The sequence below is a fragment of the Tamandua tetradactyla genome, chromosome 2, assembly GCF_023851605.1.
Source record: "Tamandua tetradactyla isolate mTamTet1 chromosome 2, mTamTet1.pri, whole genome shotgun sequence".
Taxonomy (NCBI): domain Eukaryota; kingdom Metazoa; phylum Chordata; class Mammalia; order Pilosa; family Myrmecophagidae; genus Tamandua; species Tamandua tetradactyla.
This window is the reverse complement of record NC_135328.1, coordinates 139,112,580-139,135,400: the sequence shown is the minus strand read 5'-3', so window position 1 is coordinate 139,135,400 and position 22,821 is coordinate 139,112,580. Positions and strand designations below refer to the sequence as shown.

General features: G+C 39.8%; 1 protein-coding gene across 1 annotated transcript in view; it reads left to right on the top strand.

The window, feature by feature from the left end:
* Nucleotides 1–293: 293 nt before the first annotated feature.
* Nucleotides 294–22,821, top strand: part of LOC143657503 (cadherin-15-like) — a 58,648-nt gene continuing 36,120 nt past the window's right edge. The window contains 1 exon segment of the mRNA XM_077129985.1: nucleotides 294–10,525. The gene's annotated coding sequence lies outside the window, so the exon portion shown is untranslated.

Genomic DNA, 22,821 nt, shown 5'->3' with positions numbered 1-22,821 from the left:
ACAAACCTTCAATTTGTGAAAAAGCAGTATCTGCAAAGCACAATAACACGAGGTAGGCCTGTACAAAAGAAAGAAGGGAGAGGGCCTATCCGCAACAGCTCCGCTCGCAGGCCGATACCCAGCTATTCTGCTCCACAAATCCACTGGACCTGGCCAGCCAGCGCGGATGGGCAGAGCCAGGCCGGGCAAGAAGCACGGCGCCTGCGCAGTGCCGACTCTGAAGCCAATGGCACTCTGCAAAGTGGGCGGGGGCTGTCGGGCATCCGGGTCCCCCACCCCGCCCCCGCTTCATGAATAAGAGGCGCGGTGTCTGCCCCTTCGCGGGTGGGTTCGTCCCTTGCCGGGGTCTGCCAAGTACAGTCTACCGTTGCCGTCTCAGCCCTCTCGGTGCCGACAGAAGCTCGCCGCCCGCTGCTAGTCGCTGACTGTCCCTCACGCCCACCACCGCCACCGGCGCGCCGGAGTAAGTGAGCGAACGAGCGCGGGGAACCCGGACTGGGGCTGAGGAGTGAGGGTGGGTCCGTGATGCTGAGGAGACAGCGGGCCCGCGCCAGGCTCCCGCACCCTCTTGGACGCCTCGGTGGGCCCGCGGGGGCTCGCGGAGGAGTGGGGGCACCGGCCTGGGGCTCGGGAGGGAAGCGGAGTAAGGTCCGGCGCGGCCCGGGGGCGGATATGTCCCAAAGGGCGGCACGGGGCTGTCACCAGGCGGTCATGGAGGGGTTCCGCTCCCTCCCTTGCGCAGGCTGGGCTTGCAGGGGGCGCATCGGGCGAGCGGCCCCCCCTTGCTAGCCCGTGTCCCGGCATTGAGTTCCCTAGCGTGGGAGGCGTCTGGGATGAGGAGGGGGACGAGGATGGCGAAGACGGCTGCCTGGGTGTCGGCGAGGGGAATGCGTCTTGGGGACGCGCGGCTGTGGCAGTGTTTCCCTGGTCCTGAGCTACTCCTCCCCTTTCCTTGCGGCGCTTGTCGTGCCGGTTTGTTACCGTCGCCATGGCGGTGGTCTAGGTTGAGACCTCTCGCTTTGGCGCGCTAGTTAATAGGAGTCACGTGGGGGCCTCATCATCTGTGGGGGCGGGCGCCTGTGTTTCCACAGACCGGAGAATTAAGGACCGTCCTTTGTTTCCGGAGACCTAATAGGGTGTGTGTGTGTGTGTGTGTGTGTGTGTGTGTGTGTGTGTGTGTGTGTGTGTGTGTGTGTGTGTGTGTGTGTGTGTGTGTGTGTGTGTTGGAGGCAAATTATGTAATGAAAATCGGAGATCATCAAAGAGGGTATAAGGAAAAAGACATTGCTTCCTCAGACCTTTACCCAGTTCTATTTCTGATGTTATTTCAAACAGCAGTTTTCTGTTCCTTACTGGTAAAACCAGCGAGTTTTATTAATGAAAATATGTCTATATTGTTATATACGTGCACATCAAGAGCACTTGGCTTTGGGGGCTTAATTAATGGTAATATATATATGTACATAGGACTCCGATACATATAGGACACTGCTTTCTAGGTTTGGTTAATGATAATATAATAATGATATGTGTAAATAGATACCCATATATCCAGGACAGTATTTTCTCACTCCTCGGTACCTGCAGATTTTGTTTCTTCCCGCCTCCCTGTGATAATAACAAGGTGGTCCAGCAGGTTCTCCTTGCCTTTTTTTTTCCTTCTTCTTAATGCTTTGGCAAAAGGTTTTGTTGCATATTACCTTGGCATGGCCCTGGCTTTGATCTAAATTTTCCTGAGTTCTGTTGTCTGATGTGCAGCCCAGCTCAATGGCTCCGCTTACCAGACTACAGAAAACAGAGCACCTTTTTTTTTTCATTGTCCTTATCCCCAGAGAGAGAAGGAAGTTCTCCAGGTTCGTTATAGACTTTGGCTCAGTTGGACTGACTGACTGACTTTGCTATTTGTCTTAGTAAAGGTATGAGGTGTTAGTTGATGTAGACTAATTAAAAAGAGGTGATTGTAATAGTTGTAGCTAGCTATTTCTTTGGGGCCTTTATTTTTTAACCTATATTATGTAAGTTTCAGAAGTTACTACTTTTGGTTGCATAATGATTTTCAGTTTCTTTTTGCCCTTAAAATTTTGCAAAGAAGTGGGAAATTAGTTAAACCCCATTATAAGAAACACACCTCCAAAATATTTATTATGATCTTGTGGTTTAAAATAATGGTGGTAAAGAAATTAAGAGGTTCTTATATTGCATGTTGATACGTTTTAAGAGTCTCTTAAAGAATATTTTTTAGTCACATGTATTTTAATTTCTGAAATTTGAGTGTAAAAATGAAATGTAAACTAAACAATTTCCCATAGCATCTGTTTATGTGTATTCCTTCTGTTTCAAACATTTGCTTTTAATTTGAAGGGGAAAATTTCCATTGATTGGAACAGGATCCATTATGCTTGGCAAAGCCCTTAGCCTTACGTTACCATGGTTAAATTCTTTTTTTGCTAAAGTTGATAAAAATTGATTTTTTCAATTGGGGATGTTTTGGTTTTATGATGTAGGAATTAAATACATTTTTAATTTCAATGAATTTAACTCGGTTTAGTTCATTTAAAAACAGAGCTTCTTTAGCTAGTGTCTCTAATATCGAGGCATCCCCAATACATTTATAATCTGCGTATCTTGACTGGCTAAGACATTTTTTAGGAATCCCCTTCAAACAGACCATAAGGGGAACTCTTAGATAAACAAGAGCATAACCGGAATTATCATTGAAATAGACTTGTACTATACCACAATATTGTGGAACTTTCATTTTGCAAGAGTGACTTAGCTAATTTTTGTATCAACCAAAGGACCTAACACAACCTAACCTTTTATTCAGCTTTCTGTCAGTCAAAATCTTTACCATCTCAGCTTAGGATTTCTGTAGTATAATGAAGAAAAATTCTAAAATAACTTGTGTCATCAAAATAGATTCTATTATGTTAACTGCTATTTTATTCAATGTATTATTTACATTCATTAGAAACACTAATAATGATGTGTTAGTGATGGTAATAGCATATATGGTAATACTTTGTTAAGCAAAACAAGTTCTAATAACTAAAAGTAGAATTTTTTCCATGGAACGTTCATATCAGTAATTGTTTTTGCTTTAAATAACAGCTCAATTTTTAATTCAGTAATATAGTATTATAATTTATTAGTTTGAACCATATGAAATTGCCATTTTTTAGACTAAGAAATGGTCAAATACCAGCAGTTTCATAACCTAACAGTAGCATGTTTGAAGGACAATTACACGTAGGGTCTATGGTGCTCAGTGCCTTTTATGTTTGTTGTTTTATTTCCTTTTATCCTTTGTGAATAGGAATAGAGGTATATTCTTTATTAACCAGATAGTACAGAGATAATGTGACATATTTAAGGACATATTGATTCAAAATCAGCAGACTTAAATGTTTGATAAAATTTTTTTTCTGTTTTAACAAAGTTAATTATGTGCATAGAAGAAAAAGAGTGTACTAACAGGCTTGTAAAGAAAAAAGCATTCCCCTGTCCCATCCTTCCCCATTCCTTTTTTCCATTCCCCTTGAGGCCACCACTTTAAACTCTTAGCAATTCCTTCTGGTATTTTTACCTTCAAATTATTTTGTTTTTAATGCTTATACTGCTGTTTCTTAATTTTTCAACTTTAGATATTATCTGTGGATTTCTACTTTGGAATTTGATGACTTAGGTCTCCCACACAACCACTCCTCCATTCTCTACTCATTCATACTTTACAGTTCCCAGTTAAGGCAGTATTCAGTGTATATATGTGACTATGACTGTATACCCATTCTTCACAAATGAGCTATGCAAGATACTGTTATTTTTTAAATTTTTTGTATACTATATGCCTGGGGTCACATTTCATTCTTTTTCCATGTGAGTATCCCATTAATTGCAGCACCATTTGTTGAATTTTTGTTTGTTTCTGGAAAGTACATGGGTCAGGAATCGAACTCTGGTCTCTCGCATGGCAGGTGAGAATTCTACCACTGAACTCCCCTTGCACCCCCTATTATTACATTTCTTTTACATTACTTTTGTTTCTCATGAATTAAATAAGTGCCTCTTTTGTTGCTGGTTTTACATTTGCTTATTTTCTCTGCACACTCATTGATTCATCCTCAAACTCTATGAAAGAACTGATAATCTTTCAATATATTCAGGTAATCCCTCAGTTTCATTTCTTTTTTTCTTGGAGATGGTCCTCCTGGAACTTTCCCTCTCATACTCCAATCTGGAGTGGTTTGCTCTCTGGACTGCTACACATTTATCCTGGGACTTTCCCTTGACATCATCTTGGGAATTTTTTGTGCCTTCCTCCTTTGTTGACGCCCATTTTCTTGGATCCCATGTTTTCCATATTGTTTAGTAGTTTCCTGAGAAAAGACACATTAAAGTCTGAAACTCCATCTTGAATTCAGAAGTTTAATGTCTGGAAATAGCTTCATTTTACCCTCACACTTGAATGTGGTTTAGCTGGGTGTTGAATTCTAGATTGAAAATTAGATTCCCTCTTCAGAAGTCATTGTTCCATTAGCTTCAGGTGTTGCTGTTGAAAAGTCTGATGTCATTCTAATCCCCATTCCCTTGTGTATGACCATTTTCTCCTACTTTGGATCCTCTGTTTATCCCTGATGTTCTGACATTTCATAATTTGCCTTGATATAGATTCTTCTAGTGTGGCAGATTTTATTTTCCAAAAATGGCCATCTATATAAACATACACTATCCCACCCAAATGTTCTTCCTTATGGTGTTAACATGCCTCCATTGAGATGTGGGGTCTTTATTTCTTCCCCCTTGAATATAGGGAGAACATGCATACTCCCCAAAATGTTTTGGGTCTTCAGCCAGCATTGTGGAACATGCACCTGAATAGTGGCTTCTACTAGGTGCTAGGAGTCAATCTATGCAAGCATCTGCCTTCCCATTTGCCTTGTGACAGCTATTTGGGCATTTTGAGATTAAGCAATGTAGATATGTGTGTATTCGTGGAGGTGAGGAGCTATTTACATTTTATTTTTTGCTTTTAAATGAAATCATCACTGAAAATGTCAGTGAACATCAGAGAGTTTCTTCAAGCATGAAATGTAATCATCTCTGGAATCAACATGCAGTTTATCAGGGAACATTAAAAAAAATAATAATAAGTGACTCCTGGCACTTCATGACCAAAAAGAAACTATCTTTAATCTTCATGATTATGTCATAACTAAATATAACAAATATATTGTTTGGAAGAATTCCTTCATAGAGATATGTAGACCATGGCTTGATTCGACACTGTGGCTTTCATGTTTGTCTCATGGATATGTTGTGTTTTTTTAACTCATAATTTTTTTCCTCTATTTTCAGCTGTCTTGCCCTTTATCTGGTTTTTCTATAACTGCCCTCGAGTGGTTAAATATTGTTAGAGAACTCGAGATTCAAAGCCAAAAATTGGAAGTGGGCACTCTGTGCTGTCCAAAAGAGCTAGTGCTGATTCCTAAGAAGATTGTTTTGCCTATAACTATTTCAAACTTCTCACCACCCTGTAAACTCTTCAGCAGCCTATCCCTCTCCACTCAGTTAAGTTGGTTTCATACTTCATGAAGGGTTTAGAAGCTCTCAGAGACGTTCTGTTATTTTCCCCTCACCACATCTAGAAACCCACCTTCTTTAGGACCCAAGTTTCTTATCTTCCTTTTCTTTATAATATAGAAGTGCATCTGTTCTTCTCAGATGCCAGGTCCTTGCCCTGCCTCATATCTCTTCATATTTTCTCAAGGACTTGGCTCCTGCATTTGTGCCCTCTCTTACATCAGCAGCACCCCTCCAGCAGGTCATCTCTGTCAGCTTGTATACAGGCTCTGATATTGCTCATCTTTACAGACAATAAAAAATTACAACAAACAATTTTCCTCTGACTGCCTATCCACCCTTCTGTTTACCTTTACAGTTAAATGTCTCCAAAGGAAAATATACATTTCCTCCCTGTCTCCTCTGTAGTACCTGTCACTCTCTGAAATTCTGTTGTTGACTGGTTTTTATTTATTAATTAATTAAAAAAATATATATAACAACCAACAAACAGAAACATTCTTAACTTATGATCATTCCATTCTATATGTATAATCAGTAATTCATAATATCATTGCATAGTTGCATATTCATCATCATGATCATTTCTTAGAACATTTGTATCAATTCAGAAAAAGAAACAAAAAGATGACAGAAAAAAATTCATACATACCATACCCCTTACCCCTCCTTTCCATTGATCACTAACATTTCAATCTAAATTTATTTTAACATTTGTTCCCCTATTATTTATTTTTATTCCATATGTTCTACTCATCTGTTGATAAGGTAGATAAAAGGAGCATCAGACACAAGGTTTTCACAATCACACAGTCACATTGTGAAAACTATATCATTATACAATCATCTTCAAGAAACATGGCTACTGGAACACAGCTCTACATTTTCAGGCAGTTCCCCCCAGCCTCTCCATTACATCTTGACTAACAGGGTGATATCTAATGCATAAGAAAAACCTCCAGGATAAGCTCTCGACTCTGGAATCTCTCAGCCATTGACACCTTATTTTGTCTCATTTCTCTCTTCCCCCTTTTGGTCGAGAAGGTTTTCTCAATTCCTTGATATTGAGTCTCAGCTCATTCTAGGATTTCTGTGTTGACTGGTTTTTGTCTCTTACCCCCACTAGAAGGTTACCTCATCAGTTCTGTTCAACACTGTTCAGAAAAATTAAAAAATTGTAAAGAAAATTAATTTTCAGTTTTTTAAATTTGTTATTACTTTTTGCTGCAAAGTTGAAAATTGAATTGAAAAATTTATGAAAGCTATGTTAAATGTTGAATTTTTCTTTAGGTTACATTATGTTTCATTCTTTTATAAATAGAATTTAGTGTTGGCATCTAGCATCTAGAATTTGGATTCAAACTGCTTGGACTTGAATTCCAGCTTTTTCTCTTTATGGCATGTGACCGTGGGCAGTTTCCTAATCTCTCCATCTGTAAGATGGAAATAATAATAGTATTATTATTACCCTTTGTGTTTGTTATGTGGTCAAAGGAGACATGGCTTTGGAGTAAACTCAATAAAAATAATATAGTTATTTGTATAGACTTCTTCAATTTATAATATGTGACTGTAGTTGGTCATTGTATTTTTGTTCAGAGTGCTGATATCTCTTAGGGTATACTGGCTATGAATGGGACTCTGTTGTTTTGGTTTTTTTTTTCTGATTCTTTCCCTCTCTATTCCCCAGATCACCCAGGGATAGATTGGTGAAATGATCTACAGAAGAGGACCCTATAGAATTTCCTAGCAGTTTGGTCATTTTTATTACTTGATAACATATTTTATATCAAGCCAAGTCCTTGGTATCATCTGATAGCTAGACCGTGTTCATGTTTGTCCTTGCTCCAAGAATATGTTTTTTTACAGATGATTTGTTCACATCGGGATTGAGGTCCACAGATCACATTTGGTCATTTTATGCCTTATGTCTATGTTAATCTAGGGCAGTTCCTCACTCCCCTCCCTTCCCTCGCCTGTGTGTATGTGTGTGTGTGTGTGTGTGTGTGTGAGAGAGAGAGAGAGAGAGAGAGAGAGAGAGAGAGAGATGGACTAGTTGCAGGAACTGGGTCACGTATCTTATGTACTTACTTACATTTGGGCTTTGTTTACTTCATTTTGGTGTCGATTTGTTGCTCTGTTCTCTGTATTTCCTATAAGTGGAAGTTAGTTCTAGAGGCTTGTCATGGTTAGGGACATGTGTCAACTTGGCCAAGTTGTGGTAGCTGTTTATCTGATTGGGCAAGTACTGGCCTGTCTGTTGCAGTGAGGACATTTCATAGGATTAGGTCATGATCACATCAGCTGCATCCACAGCTGATTCCATTTGTAATCAGCCAAAGGGGAGTGTCTTCTACAATTAGTGATGCTAAATCTAATCACGGGAAGTCTTTTAAGGAGGACTCAGAAGAGACAGGCCCCATTCCTGCTTCTGCTGGTGAGCCTCTCCTGCGGAGTTCATCCAGACCCTCCATTGGAGTTGTAGGCTTCACAGCCTGCCCTGTGGATTTGGACTCTGCATTCCTGTGGTCACGTGAGACACTTTTATAAATTTTATATTTGCAAGTGTTCCCTGTTGATTCTGTTTCTCTAGAGAACCCTAACTAATACAAGGCCTGATTAAAATCAGACTTAAGAATTAAGGTTTCTGATAAGACTGCTTACTAGTGCTTAATACTGTATCTTATTCAGAGGCCCACTATGGCTGACTACCCTACTTCTAGTGATGCTAAAAGATCCCACTGTTGATAATGTCAGTATCAGTGATTTCATTTGTGGTGGCAAAATGGTGATTATCTTATTGTGTCATCTCTTCCGTATTTATTGGCAAGAATTCTATAAAGAAGACCTTTATCAACTAGGACTGTTTGGGTCTACCCTGAAATACAGTTTTATGAGAGACTGCCAAGTAATTTTATACTATTCTCCTTGATAAAGATAGTAAATTTGAATCAGAATAAAAGGAATTGAGTTCATCTTTAGTTGCAATGAGTATTACAGTGAAATTCTGAGTACTATAGCAAAATGTGAGTGATTGCTTTTCTTTTACAATTGAGATAGGTACTCCAAAGTATCTGAAATTTGAAGGTGGAGATATCTGAAAACCTTTTAATAACTAGAGTCAAGCAATGGAGAAAAAAGAGTACTAGATAAGGATAAAAAGTCAGAGGATTTTCAGGACCAATTTGGCCCAGCCCTTATTCCTTAAATGGAACTGCATTTTTAGTTCATTCTTTGTAGACTAGAGGCTCTGGCAAGATAATACCACTAAATTCCTATGGAGGTCCTGAGTCTGGATTCAAAGAAAATATTTATTTATTAAAGAAATAAATGCTGCAAAAAACTCACATTGTTTTAAAATTTATTTCCTTAGTAAGATGAAAATGAAAATAGTGATGATCCATATTGGAATATTTTCTAAATCAGTTTATTTCTCAAGCAAAATATTATTTTGAGCGAGCTAATCCTTTGATCTGAAGTCTGTTTAGATTACAAACAGAATTGCCCTCCACACTCCACCCCTGCTCCCATCTTCTGGGGATCACTGAAATAAGAAAAACATGTACTCAAGGAACTTACCTTTGTGTCTGATGCTCCTGCTATCTATGGTATAGACAGGTGAGTGGGGAAAAATGGATAAAAAATAAATAATAAGGGGAACAAAGGTTAAAATTAATTGAGTAGATTGAAATACTAGTGGTCAATAAAAGGGAGTGTTAAGGGGTATGACATGTATGAGTCTTTTTCTTTTTTCTTTCTTTTTCTGGAGAGATATAAATGTTCAAAAAAATGGTCATTGTGATGAATACACAACTATGTGATGATGTATGCTCCTTTGATTGTAACCATGTCAAGAATGTTGGTTATGTCAGTTCATTGTATATAATAAAAATATTTAAAAAAAAGAATCTTACATGCTCAACTTTTATGATTTCTCAGAAGTATTACCTATTAATTACCAAATTCTTAAATTATTCTAGGACTTATACTTTTGGGGCCTACTAATATGAATACATTCTAATCTTTTAGTTTCTCTTTAGTTATTTCTTCATTTTAATCTGTCTTTAAATCCTTCCAGCAGAAGAGGCTTAACTCTAGACAGATCCATGGGGCAGTGTCTTCTACATCTGTAAAGACACTGTAATATCATCTATAAGACAGAAGTGAGGACCATAGGACAAGCTCTGTTGTCGTTTTTTTCCTTAAACTTTTTATTGATAAAATCTTCACACAAATACAGTTCATACATGGTGTAAATCAGTGGCTCACAATATCATCATATAGTTGTGTATTCATCACCATGATAATTTTTGGAATATTTGCATCACTCCAGAAAAATAAAAAACTAAAAAAAATACTCATATATACCATACATCCCTTTCATTGACCACTAGTATTTCAGTCTACTCAATTTATTTTACCCCTTATCCCCCCTCTTATTTATTTTTTTATCCATTTTTTTTTTACTCATCTCTTTATTCCCTGGATAAAAAGAGCAGCAGGCACAAGGATTTCACAGTCACACAGTCACATTGTAAAAGCTATGTCATTACATAACCGTCTTCAAGAATCAAGGCTACTGGAACACAGCACAGCAGGTACTTCCCTCCAGCCACTCCAATGCACCATAAACTAAAAAGGGATAGCTATATAATGCATAAAAATAATCTCCAGGATGACCTCTCAACTGTTTGAAATCTCTCAGCCACTGAAACTTTGTCTCATTTCTCTCCTTCTTCTTTTGGTCAAGAAGACTTTCTCAGTCTGGTAATACCGGGTCCTGGCTCATCCTGGGTGTTCTGTTCCATGTTGCCAGGGAGATTTATGTCCCTGGGAGTTATGTCACACGTAGTGGGGAGGACAATGAGTTCACCTGCTGAGTTGGTTTAGAGAGACAGGCCACCTCTGAGCAACAGAAGAAGTTCTATAGGGGTGACTCTTTGGCGTAAGTATAAGTAGCAAGCTCTGCTTTTAAAATGTTTTTCTTGAACTGGTTCTTTCGCTCCAGCAGTTACCAGGATTTTCTTACATGTGTTTGTGTCCCTAAAATAAGGTCAGTGTTTTTATGAAATTGTATATAAACCAAAGAAATGAAGGTTTGTGTATTTTAGAAGTTAATGGTTAAAAGCAGGGAGAATTCTTCATTGGCTATCATTTTATTTAATTGTACTTTAACGGAGAGAGTCCCTTGATCACCATTTCTTATAATACCTCTTGTTTAACTTTACAGTTTTTCACATTCTAGCAGAGGATAGAAAAGAGAGCATACAAGCTTTGTGGCCTCTAAAGAGCAGAGCTTCAATCCCCTGATCACCATTTTCTAGCCTTAGAAATATGTTGTAATATTACTTGACGAGAGAAGAAGCAGTGTAAAGACTGGATGGTGGGTCAATAGTCCCAGTGAAATTCTGGCCTTTCTGTTTGTCAGAAGCCAGGGTGGTGGTGTTTTTTTTTCCTTTCAAGAACATTTCTGTTATTTCATCCAGGATGCTGCTTTCATTTAACATCTTGTCCTCATTCATGTCAATAAATATTATCTATTAAACATCAACAACTGTTCACACTGGATTTCCAGAATCCAGCATTTTGTGTTAAGAAATACTCTGTGAATAAAAACTACATCTAAATAAGTTAAGCAATAGTAGCTTCTGAATTTATTAGACCTGAGACTGCCATCTTAATCTTTTTCTGACACTTTAAATATGACTTTCTGATACCTACAAAGCTGAAAAAAAACTGCCTCCTCCTGAGGAATTTCAATAATACTTTCTTCTGCCCAACTTCCCACAAGTGTAATAAAATCACTGGAGCCTACATTTAGATTTTATTCAGACTAACTTCCACCTCTTTTAAAAACTTAAGCATGTGTCTTTGCATAGTAAATTGCAAGTTTATTTTCTAGTAAAGGCACAAAAGAAGTAGGGTACTCTAGTGAAAAGCATGCAGAATTTGAGTAAATAGTGGCCCTACAATTTGTTGACTGTGACCTTGGCTAAATTGCTTACTTCTCTTAGCCTCAACTGGAAGTAATTGTAAATTGAATACCTCAGACTTATTGTGAGTATAATCTCTCTCCTTTAATAAAGTGCCCTCCTAATGATTACTTTTGTTAGGTAAGTGTTGATACAATGGAAAGAGTGGACATAAGAACAAACAGTCTGTGCTACATTTCATTTCTTTCCTTTTAACAAATGTGAGATCAGTCATGCTGCCAGCTTAACCTGGCTGCAAGGTGTTCTAATTAGAGATTTCATTCCAGTGGTCTTCAGATGATGTGAAAAAGTACACTTAAGTGCACTATATACTTTCTACACTTCTTAGGAGATGCTGGATCTCTCATTTCTGATGATGTATTAAGCCAATTCTACCTCCTTCTAATTTTTTAAAATAATTTTTCATAAATAATTTTTTATTTTATTTTATTTAAATACCAAAAAACTCCAAATAAACACAAACATTCCTATTTTGATCATTCCATTCTACATATATAATCAGTAATTCACAATATCATCACATAGTTGCATATTCATCATCATGATCATTTCTTGGAACATTTGCATCTATTCAGAAAAATAAAAAGAAAACAGAAAAGAATTCATACATACCATACCCGTTACCCCTCCATCTCATTGATCACTAGCATTTCAAACTAAATTTATTTTAACACTTGTTCCCCCTATTATTTATTTTTATTCCATATGTTCTACTCATCTGTTGAAAAGGAGCATCAGACAAAAGGTTTACACAATCACACAGTCACATTGTGAAAGCTATATCATTATTCAGTCATCAAGAAACATGGCTACTGGAACACAGCTCTACATTTTCAGGCAGTTCCTTCCAGCCTCTCCATTACATCTTGAATAACAAGGTGATATCTACTTAATGTGTAAGAATAACCTCCAGGATAACCTCTCCACTCTGTTTGGAATCTCTCAGCCATTGATACTTTGTCTCATTTCACTCTTCCCCCTTTTGTTCAAGAAGGTTTTCTCAATCCCTTGATGCTGAGTCTTGGCTCATTCTAGGGTTTTTCTCAATCCCTTGATGCTGAGTGTCGGCTCTTTCTGGGATTTCTGTCCCACGTTGCCAGGAAGATCCACATCCCTGGGAGTCATGTCCCACATAGACAGGGGGAGGGTGGTGAGTTTGCTTTTGTGTTGGCTGGAGAGAGAGGCCACATCTGAGCAACAAAAGAGGTTCTCTTGGGGGTGACTCCCAGGCCTGATTTCAAGTGGACTTGACCTAGCCCTTGCGGGGTTAAGTTCTACATGAACAAACCCCAAGACTGGGGGTTCGTCCTGTAGCTGTGGTTGTCCACACTGTTTCTGAGAATCAAGAATTCAACTTGGGGGAAGTTGAATTTTCCCCCTTTCTCACCATTCCCCAAAGGGGACTTTGCAAATACTTTTTTATTCACTGATCAAATCACTCTGGGATTTATCAGGGCATCACTCTGGACAAACCAACAAAATCTCATGTCCTACTCAAGATTCCATGTACTTATGGTGTTCAGTTAAGCTTTCTTCATAAATTATATTAGGAAATGCACTAGTCAAAATATAAATTTTTTACAAATAAACATTTTTTTGCTTTAGTCTCACACATAAGTTGAAATTTTAAAATATTAATTACCATCTATTTCCAGCACCCTGCAGTAATGACATTCTTTGTTCTTCCTCATGCAAAAACATTTTTAAAATTTGCACATATAGCACTATCATTATACACTCTAGGCATTCCTATATTATACCATCTCAGTCTTTATCATCTTTCTTTCTGATTTCGTTTGTGCCCCCAGACCTCCTCCCTCTATCATTTTCACATTCAGCTTCATTCAGTGTTTTAACATAATTGTATTACAGTTAGGTAGTATTGTGCTGTACATTTCTGAGCTTTTACATTCAGTCCTGTTGCACAATCTATATCCCTTCAGTTCCAATTACCCAATATCTGACCCTGTTTCTATCTCCTGATGGTCTCTGTTACCAATGAAATTCTCCAAGTTTATTCACTAATGTCAGTTCATATCAGTGAGACCACACAGTATTTGTCCTTTTGTTTCTGGCTGATCTCACTCAGCATAATGTTGTTACATACTTCATAACTTTATTCTGTCTTACAGCTGCATAATATTTCATTGTATGTATATAACACAGTTTGTTTCACCACTCATCTGTTGATAGGCATTTTGGCTGTTTCCATCTCTTTGCAATTGTAAATAATGCTGCGGTAAACGTTGGTGTGCAAATGTCCATTTGTGTCCTTGCCCTCATGTCTTCTGAGTAGATACCTAGCAATGTTATTGCCAGATCATATGGCAATTCTATATTTAGCTTTTTGAGGAACCACCAAAATGCCTTCCACCGTGGTTGTACCATTTGACATTCCCACTAACAGTGGATAAGTGTGCCTCTTTCTCCACATCCTCTCCAGCACTTGTCATTTTCTGTTTTATTGATAATGGCCATTCTGGTGGGTGTGAGATGATATCTCATTGTGGTTTTGATTTGCATTTCTCTAATAGCCAGGGAAGTTGAGCATCTATTCATGTGCCTTTTAGCCATTTGTATTTCCTCTTCTGAGAAGTGTCTGTTCAAGTCTTTTGCCCATTTTGTAATTGGGTTGGCTGTCTTTTTGTTGTTGAGTTGAACAATCTCTTTACAAATTCTGGATACTAGACCTTTATCTGATACTTTGTTTCCAAATATTGTCTACCATTGTGTAGGCTTTTTTACTTTCTTGGTGAAGTTCTTTGATGCACAAAAGTGTTTAATTTTGAGGAGTTCGCATTTATTCCTTTTTTTCTTCAATGCTCTTGCTTTGGGTGTAAAGCCTAGAAAACCACCTCCAAGTATAAGATTTATAAGATATTTCCCTACATTTTCCTCTAACAGTTTTATGGTCTTAGATCTAATGTTTAGGTCTTTGATCCATTTTGAGTTAATTTTTGTATAGGGTGTGAGATTTGGGTCCTCTTTCATTCTTTTGCATATGGATATCCAGTTCTCTAGTTACCATTTATTGAAGAGACTGTTCTGTCCCAGGTGAGTTGGCTTGACTGCCTTCTCAAAGATCAGTTGTCCAAGGATGAGAGGGTCTATGTCTGAACACTCTATTTGATTCCATTGGTCAATATATCGATATTTAAGCCAGTTCCATGTTGTTTTGACTACTGTAGCTTCATAATACGCCTTAAAGTCAGGTAGTGTGAGACCTCTGACTTCATTTTTTTCCCTCAGGATACTTTTAGCTGTTTGGGGCACCCTGCCCTTCCAAATAAATTTGGTTATTGGTTTTTCTATTTCTGAAAAATAAGTTTTTGGATTTTAATTGGTATTGCTTTGCATCTGTAAATCAGTTTAGGTAGAATTGACATCTTAACTATGTTTAGTCTTCCAATCTATGAACACAGTATGCCCTTCCATCTATTTAGGTCTTCTGTGATTTCTTTGAACAATTTCTTGTAGTTTTTGTTGTATAGGTCTTTTGCCTCTTTAGTTAAATTTATTCCTAAATATTTTATTCTTTTGGTTGCAATTGTAAATGGAATTCTTTTCTTGATTTCCCCCTCAGATTGTTCATTACTAGTGTGTAGAAACACTACAGATTTTTGAGTATTGCTCTTGTAGCCTGCCACTTTGCTGTACTCATTTATTAGCTCTAGTAGTTTTGCTGTGGCTTTTTCAGGGTTTTTGACATATAATATCATATTCTGCAAGCAGTGAGAGTTTTACTTCTTCCATTCCAATTTTATTGCCTTGTATTTCTTTTCCTTGTCTAATTGCTCTGACTAGAACTTCCAACACAATGTTGAATAACAGTGTTCATAGTGGACATCCTTGACTTGTTCCTGATTTTAGGGGGAAAGTTTTCAGTTTCTCCCCATTGAGGATGATGTTAGCTATGGATTTTTCATATATTCCCTTTATCATGCTGAGGAAATTCCCTTCTCTTCCTATCCTTTGAAGTGTTTTCAACAGGAAAGAATGTTGAATTTTTTCAAATGCCTTTTCTGCATCAATCCAGATAATCACAGTTTTTCTGCTTTGATTTGTTGATCTGGTGTATTACATTAATTGCTTTTCTTAAGTTGAACCATCCTTGCATACCTGGGATGAATCCTACTTGGTCATGATGTATAATTCTTTTAATGTGTTGCTGGATTTGATTTGCTAGAATTTTGTTGAGGATTTTTGCATCTATATTCATTAGAGAGATTGGGCTGTAGTTTTCTTTTTTTGTAATATCTTTGTTTGGCTTTGGTATGAGGGTGATGTTGGCCTCATAGAATGAGTTAGGTAGCTTTCCCTCCTGTCATGGTTAGGGACAGGTGTCAACTTGGCCAAGTTGTGGTACCTGTTCATCTGATTGGGCAAGCGCTGGCCTGTCTGTTGCAATGAGGACATTTCATAGGATTAGGTCATGATCACGTCAGCTACATCCACAGCTGATTCCATTTGTAATCAGCCAAAGGGGAGTGTCTTCTGCAATTAGTGATGCTAAATCCAATCATGGGAAGCCTTTTAAGGAGGACTCAGAGGAGACAGGTTGCATTCCTGCTTTGGCTGGTGAGCCTCTCCTGTGGAGTTCATCCAGGCCATCCATTGGAGTCATCGGCTTTGGAGCCTGCCCTGTGGATTTTGGACTCTGCGTTCCTACGGTCACGTGAGACACTTTCATAAATTTTATATTTGCAAGTGTTCCCTGTTGATTCTGTTTCTCTAGAGAACCCTAACTAATACATCTTGGTACCAGGAGTGGTTCTTAAGGAACAGAATCTTAAAAATGGGTTTTTATGAATGGTTTTCTACTCTGACTGGGCTCAGAGACACTAAGGACTCTGATTCCCGTAATCAGAATGACACTCCCAATCCATGGAGTGAGTTGGCAAAGGAGATAGTCAAAATATCATCATTCGATTCTCCTAATGCTTCGCTTGTACGAAGCCAGACTCTGGGGGATAATGTTTTTGACACCTTTACAGAGTTTTGTAGAAATAAGAGTTATAGAGATGTTGGTTGGTTGTTGTTAGATACACTGTCTACATTAAAGGGTGAAAGGGATGGGCTTAAGGCTTCAAGCAAGAAGCTTAAGCACCGTCTGAAAGATGTAGAGGTTTCTATGAGTATCCTGAAGGAAAATTTTATTTCCTGTAGCCGTAGACTTGAGATCTCTGAAAATCAGACTCAGAATCTTATTGTTAGAGTAGCAACTTTACAACGTAAACTGAAATCTCAGTCTTGCATGGTGTCTGCCGTTAAAGTGAGGGCATTGATTGGAAAGGAGTGGGACCCTGAAAAATGGGATGGTGACATATGGATTGATAATGATGTTGGGGGTGAGGCTGAAACCTTAGACCATGCTGAGCCTTCTTTAGATAACCCTGTAATAGTCTGCCCTGAGGACATAGCCGCCCCACCTCCAGCCTGCCTTGAGGAACTGGCCACCCAACCTCCTCCTGAAGGGATTAGCCCTAGAGTTATTAATCCTGTTTCACCAGATGAAACTGCAAATGAAAGCCCTGAAGCAAATGGCTTGGAAGATATTTCTAATTCTTTTCATGACCCACCCCCACCACCCCTCATTTCTTCTAGACCTATAACTAGACTAAAGTCCCAACAGGCCCCTAAAGGTGAGGTACAAAGTATCACACATGAGGAGGTACGTTATACTCCAAAAGAACTGTGTGAGTTTTCCAATTTATATAGACAGAAATCAGGGGAATATGTGTGGCAATGGATTTTAAGAGTGTGGGATAATGGTGGAAGGAATATAAGGCTGGATCAGGCTGAATTTATTGATATGGGCCCACTAAGCAGAGATTCTGCATTCAATGTTATAGCTAGAGAAGTTAGAAAAGGTGTTAACAGCTTGTTTGGGTGGTTGGTTGAAACATGGATCAAAAGTGGCCAACATTACCTGAGGTTGAAATGCCAGAACTACCCTGGTATAATGTAGATGAGGGGATCCAGAGGCTTAGAGAGATTGGGATGTTAGAGTGGATTTATCATGCAAAGCCTGCTCTTACACCCCAGGAATGTCCAGAGGATGTACCTTTTACCAGAACAGTGAGAAATAAATTTGTGAGACTAGCACCATCATCCCTCAAGAGCTCTGTGGTTGCACTTCTCTGTAGGTCAGATATTACTGTAGGAACTGCTGTCACTGAGCTGGAATCCTTAAACACAATGGGGATGACAGGATCCCGAATTTGCAGAAGCCAGGTGGCAGCACTTAATCACCAAAGACAGGGTAGACGTGGGTATTATAATAGCCAACAAACTCAAAGGAGGCATCAAAATTATATGACACGCAGAGATTTGTGGCATTGGCTAGTAAATCATGGGGTGCCTAGAAATACAATAGAAGGGCAGTCTACTAAATTCTTGTTGGAGCTGTATAAACAAAAGAGTTCTAGGTCAAGGGAACAGAAGTCTAACCTGAATTACAAAAACACAGAGTCACGGCCCCTTAACCAATTTCCAGACTTGAAACAGTTTACAGACCCTGAGCCCCTTGAATGGAGGGGAGGCCAGGTCCCTATGGGGGAGAAACCTGTTACACTGCCACAAATTTATACTGTTAATCTTCCTCTAAGTCTTCCCCAAGGAGACCGACGGCCTTTTACCAGGGTAACTGTGCATTGGGGAAAAGGAAATGATCAGATATTTCGGGGATTATTAGACACTGGTTCAGAAGTGACATTAATTCCAGGGGACCCAAAACGTCACTCTGGACCACCAGTCAGAGTGGGGGCTTATGGAGGCCAGGTGATCAATGGAGTTTTAGCTCAGGTCCGTCTCACAGTGGGTCCAGTGGGCCCCCGGATCCATCCTGTAGTTATTTCCCCAGTTCCAGAATGTATAATTGGCATAGACATACTGAGCAACTGGCAGAATCCCCACGTTGGTTCTCTAACTCGTGCAGTAAGGGCTATTATGGTGGGAAAGGCCAAGTGGAAGCCACTAGAACTGCCCCTACCAAGCAAAATAGTAAATCAAAAGCAATACCGTATTCCTGGAGGGATTGCAGAGATTACTGCCACTCTTAAGGACTTGAAAGATGCAGGGGTGGTGATTCCCACCACATCCCCATTCAACTCTCCTATTTGGCCTGTGCAGAAAACAGATGGGTCTTGGAGAATGACAGTGGATTATCGTAAACTCAACCAGGTGGTAACTCCAATTGCAGCTGCTGTTCCAGCTGTAGTATCATTGCTTGAGCAAATCAATACATCCCCTGGTACCTGGTATGCAGCTATTGATCTGGCAAATGCTTTTTTCTCAATAGCTATTAGTAAGGACCACCAGAAACAGTTTGCTTTCAGCTGGCAAGGTCAGCAATATACTTTCACTGTCCTACCTCAGGGGTATATCAACTCTCCAGCCCTATGTCATAATCTTGTTCGCAGAGACCTTGATCATTTCTGCCTCCCACAAGACATCACACTGGTCCATTATATTGATGATATCATGTTGATTGGACCTAGTGAGCAAGAAGTCGCAACTACTCTAGATTTACTGGTAAGGCATCTGCATGTGAGAGGATAGGAGATAAATCCAACAAAAATACATGGGCCTTCCACCTCGGTGACATTTCTAGGTGTCCAGTGGTGTTGGGCATGTCAAGATATCCCTTCTAAGGTGAAGGATAAGTTGCTGCATCTGGCCCCTTCTACAACCAAAAAAGCGGCACAACACCTAGTTGGTCTTTTTGGATTTTGGCAACAACATATTCCTCATTTGGGTGTGCTACTCCAGCCCATTTATCAAGTGATCAGAAAAGCTGCTAATTTTGAGTGGGGACCTGAACAAGAGGAGGCGCTGCGACAGGTCCAGGCTGCTGTACAAGCTGCTTTCCCACTTGGGCCATATGATCCAGCAGATCCAATGGTGCTGGAAGTGTCAGCGGCAAATAGAGATGCTGTCTGGATCCTTTGGCAGGCCCCTATAGGAGAATCACAACGCAGACCCTTAGGATTTTGGAGCAAAGCCTAACCATCTGCTGCAGATAACTACTCTCCTTTTGAGAAATAGCTTTTGGCGTGCTACTGGGCCTTAGTAGAGACTGAACGCTTAACCATGGGCCACCAAGTTACCATGAGACCTGAGTTGCCTATCATGAGTTGGGTGTTGTCTGACCCACCAAGCCATAAAGTTGGGCGTTCACGGCAGCACTCTGTTGTAAAATGGAAATGGTATATACGAGATAGAGCCAGAGCAGGTCCTGAAGGCACAAGTAAGTTACATGAAGAAATGGCACAAATGCCCATGGTTTCCACTCCTGCTGCCACATTACCTTCTCTTTCCCAGACCAGAGCTATGGCCTCTTGGGGAGTTCCTTACAGTGAATTGACTGAGGAAGAGAAAACTCGGGCCTGGTTTACAGATGGTTCAGCATGATATGCAGGTACCACCGAAAGTGAACAGCTGCAGCATTACAACCCCTTTCTGGGGTGTCCTTGAAGGACAGTGGTGAGAGGAAATCCTCCCAGTGGGCAGAACTTCGAGCAGTGCACCTGGTTGTTCATTTTGCTTGGAAGGAAAACTGGCCAGAGGTACATTTGTATACTGACTCATGGGCTGTTGCTAATGGTTTGGCCGGATAGTCAGGGACTTGGAAAGACCATAATTGGAAAATTGGTGAGAAAGAGGTCTGGGGAAGAAATACGTGGATAGACCTTTCTGAGTGGGCTAAAAACATGAAGATATTTGTGTCCCATGTGAATGCACACCAGAGGGTGACTTCAGCAGAGGAAGATTTTAATAATCAAGTGGATAAGATGACCCGTTCTGTGGATACCAGTCAGCCTCTTTCCCCAGCAACTCCTATCATTGCCCAATGTGCTCCTGAACAAAGTGGTGATGGTAGTAGGGATGGACATTATGCTTGGGCTCAGCAACATGGTCTTCCACTCACCAAGGCTGACCTGGCTATAGCCACTGTTGTGCACCCAATCTGCCAGCAGCAGAGACCCACACTCAGCCCCCAATATGGCACCATTCCCCGAGGTGACCAGCCAGCTACATGGTGGCAGGTTGATTACATTGGACCACTCCCTTCATGGAAGGGGCAGCGATTTGTTCTAACTGGAATAGACACATACTCTGGATATGGGTTTGCTTTCCCTGCATGCAATGCTTCTGCCAAGACTACCATCTGTGGGCTTACAGAATGCCTTATCCATCATCATGGTATTCCGCATAGCATTGCTTTGGATCAAAGAACACACTTCACAGCAAATGAAGTGCGGGAATGGGCACATGCTCATGGAATTCTCTGGTCTTACCATGTTCCCCATCATCCAGAAGCAGCTGGATTGAAAGAACGGTGGATGGCCTTTTGAAAACTCAGTTATGGTGCCAACAAGGTGGCAATACCTTGAAAGGCTGGGGTAATGTTCTCCAGGAAGCTGTATATGCTCTGAATCAGTGTCCGCTGTATGGTGCTGTTTCTCCTATAGCCAGGATCCATGGGTCCAGGAATCAAGGGGTGGAAATGGATGTGGTACCACTCACTATTACCCCTAGTGATCCACTATGAAAATTTTGGCTTCCTCTCCCTGCTATCCTGAGTTCTGCTGGAGAAACAACAATGATTCCACTGAACTGGAAGTTAAGACTGCCACCTGGTCACTTTGGCTACTTATGCCACTGGATCAACAAGCCAATAAGGGGATTACATTATTGCCTGGGGTAATTGACCCTGACTATCAGAAGGAAGTAGGACTGCAACTACATAATGGAGGTAAAGAAGAGTTTTCTTGGAATATAGGAGATCCCCTGGGGCATCTATTAGTACTACCATGCCCTGTGATTAAAATCAATGGAAAACTGCAACAACACAATCCAGGCAGGACTACTAATGGCTCTGAAACTTCAGGAATGAAGGTTTGGGTCACCCCACCAGGCAAAGAACCATGGCCAGCTGAAGTGCTTGCTGAGGGTAAAGGGAACATGGAATGGGTAGTGGAAGAAGGTAGTGATAAGTATGAACTTCGACCACGTGATCAGTTACAGAAATGAAGACTAATGCTGTTTGGTTCATGTTCTACTGTTTAAGTTGTAAGAATGAATGTTGCCCAAGGATTTGCACCCTTATTCTAGAGAGATTTAATGTGTTTCCAGTTATATGCAGGACAGTTGAGTATTGTCAGGTAAAAGAAAAAAAATGTGTGTTTAGTTGTTTTCATTTGGAAATTAAGTATGGTTTAAGGCGATATATATATAGGTGCCAGGTTGACAAGGGGTGGACTGTCATGGTTATGGACATGTGTCAACTTGGCCAAGTTGTGGTACCTGTTTATCTGATTGGGCAAGTGCTGGCCTGTCTGTTGCAATGAGGACATTTCATAGGATTAGGTCATGATCACATCAGCTGCATCCACAGCTGATTCCATTTGTAATCAGCCAAAGGGGAGTGTCTTCTACACTGATGTGATCATCTAATCTAAATCTAATCACAGGAAGCCTTTTAAGGAGGAGTCAGAGGAGACAGGTTCCATTCCTGCTTCAGCTGGTGAGCCTCTCCTGCGGAGTTCATCCAGACCCTCCATCGGAGTCATCGGCTTCACACCCTGCCCTGTGGATTTTGGACTCTGCATTCCTGCAGTCACATAAGACACTCTTATAGATTTTATATTTGCAAGTGTTCCCTGTTGATTCTGTTTCTCTAGAGAACCCTAACTAATACACCCTGCCACCTTTTTATACCCATACATATTTAGTTTGAAATGTTCTATTTTAGAAAATACATATGTTTCTATAATCCTTTGAGAAATGAAGTAAGTTCTCAAGAATGGGTTGGTCATCTCTACTAGAGGCAATGATTTTATTTTCTGAAAAACAGAATATTGTAAAAGATTAAATGAATCACTGTATACCAAGGAATTAAAGGGTGAAAGTATGCTGAAAGCAAGGAAGCTAGTTATGAGATAATTTATGGATAATCTATGATAAGTTTTCAATAGGAAAGTGATTGAATAAAAAGTAAACTTGGGCTAAGGATGCTAAGGCAGTGCATCCTTAGTGGAAGAAAGTGGAAGAAAGAATAGTCTTTTTTCACAAATGGTCTTGGTACATCTGTTTATATGGAATTGCAGAACTACTTTATCCTTCTACCTCACACCATATATAAAAATTAACTCAGGATGGATTATGGACCAAACTGAAAGAGCTAAAACTATAAAACTCTTAGAAGAAAACACAGGAATAAATCTTTGTACATTGGTAGGCAGTG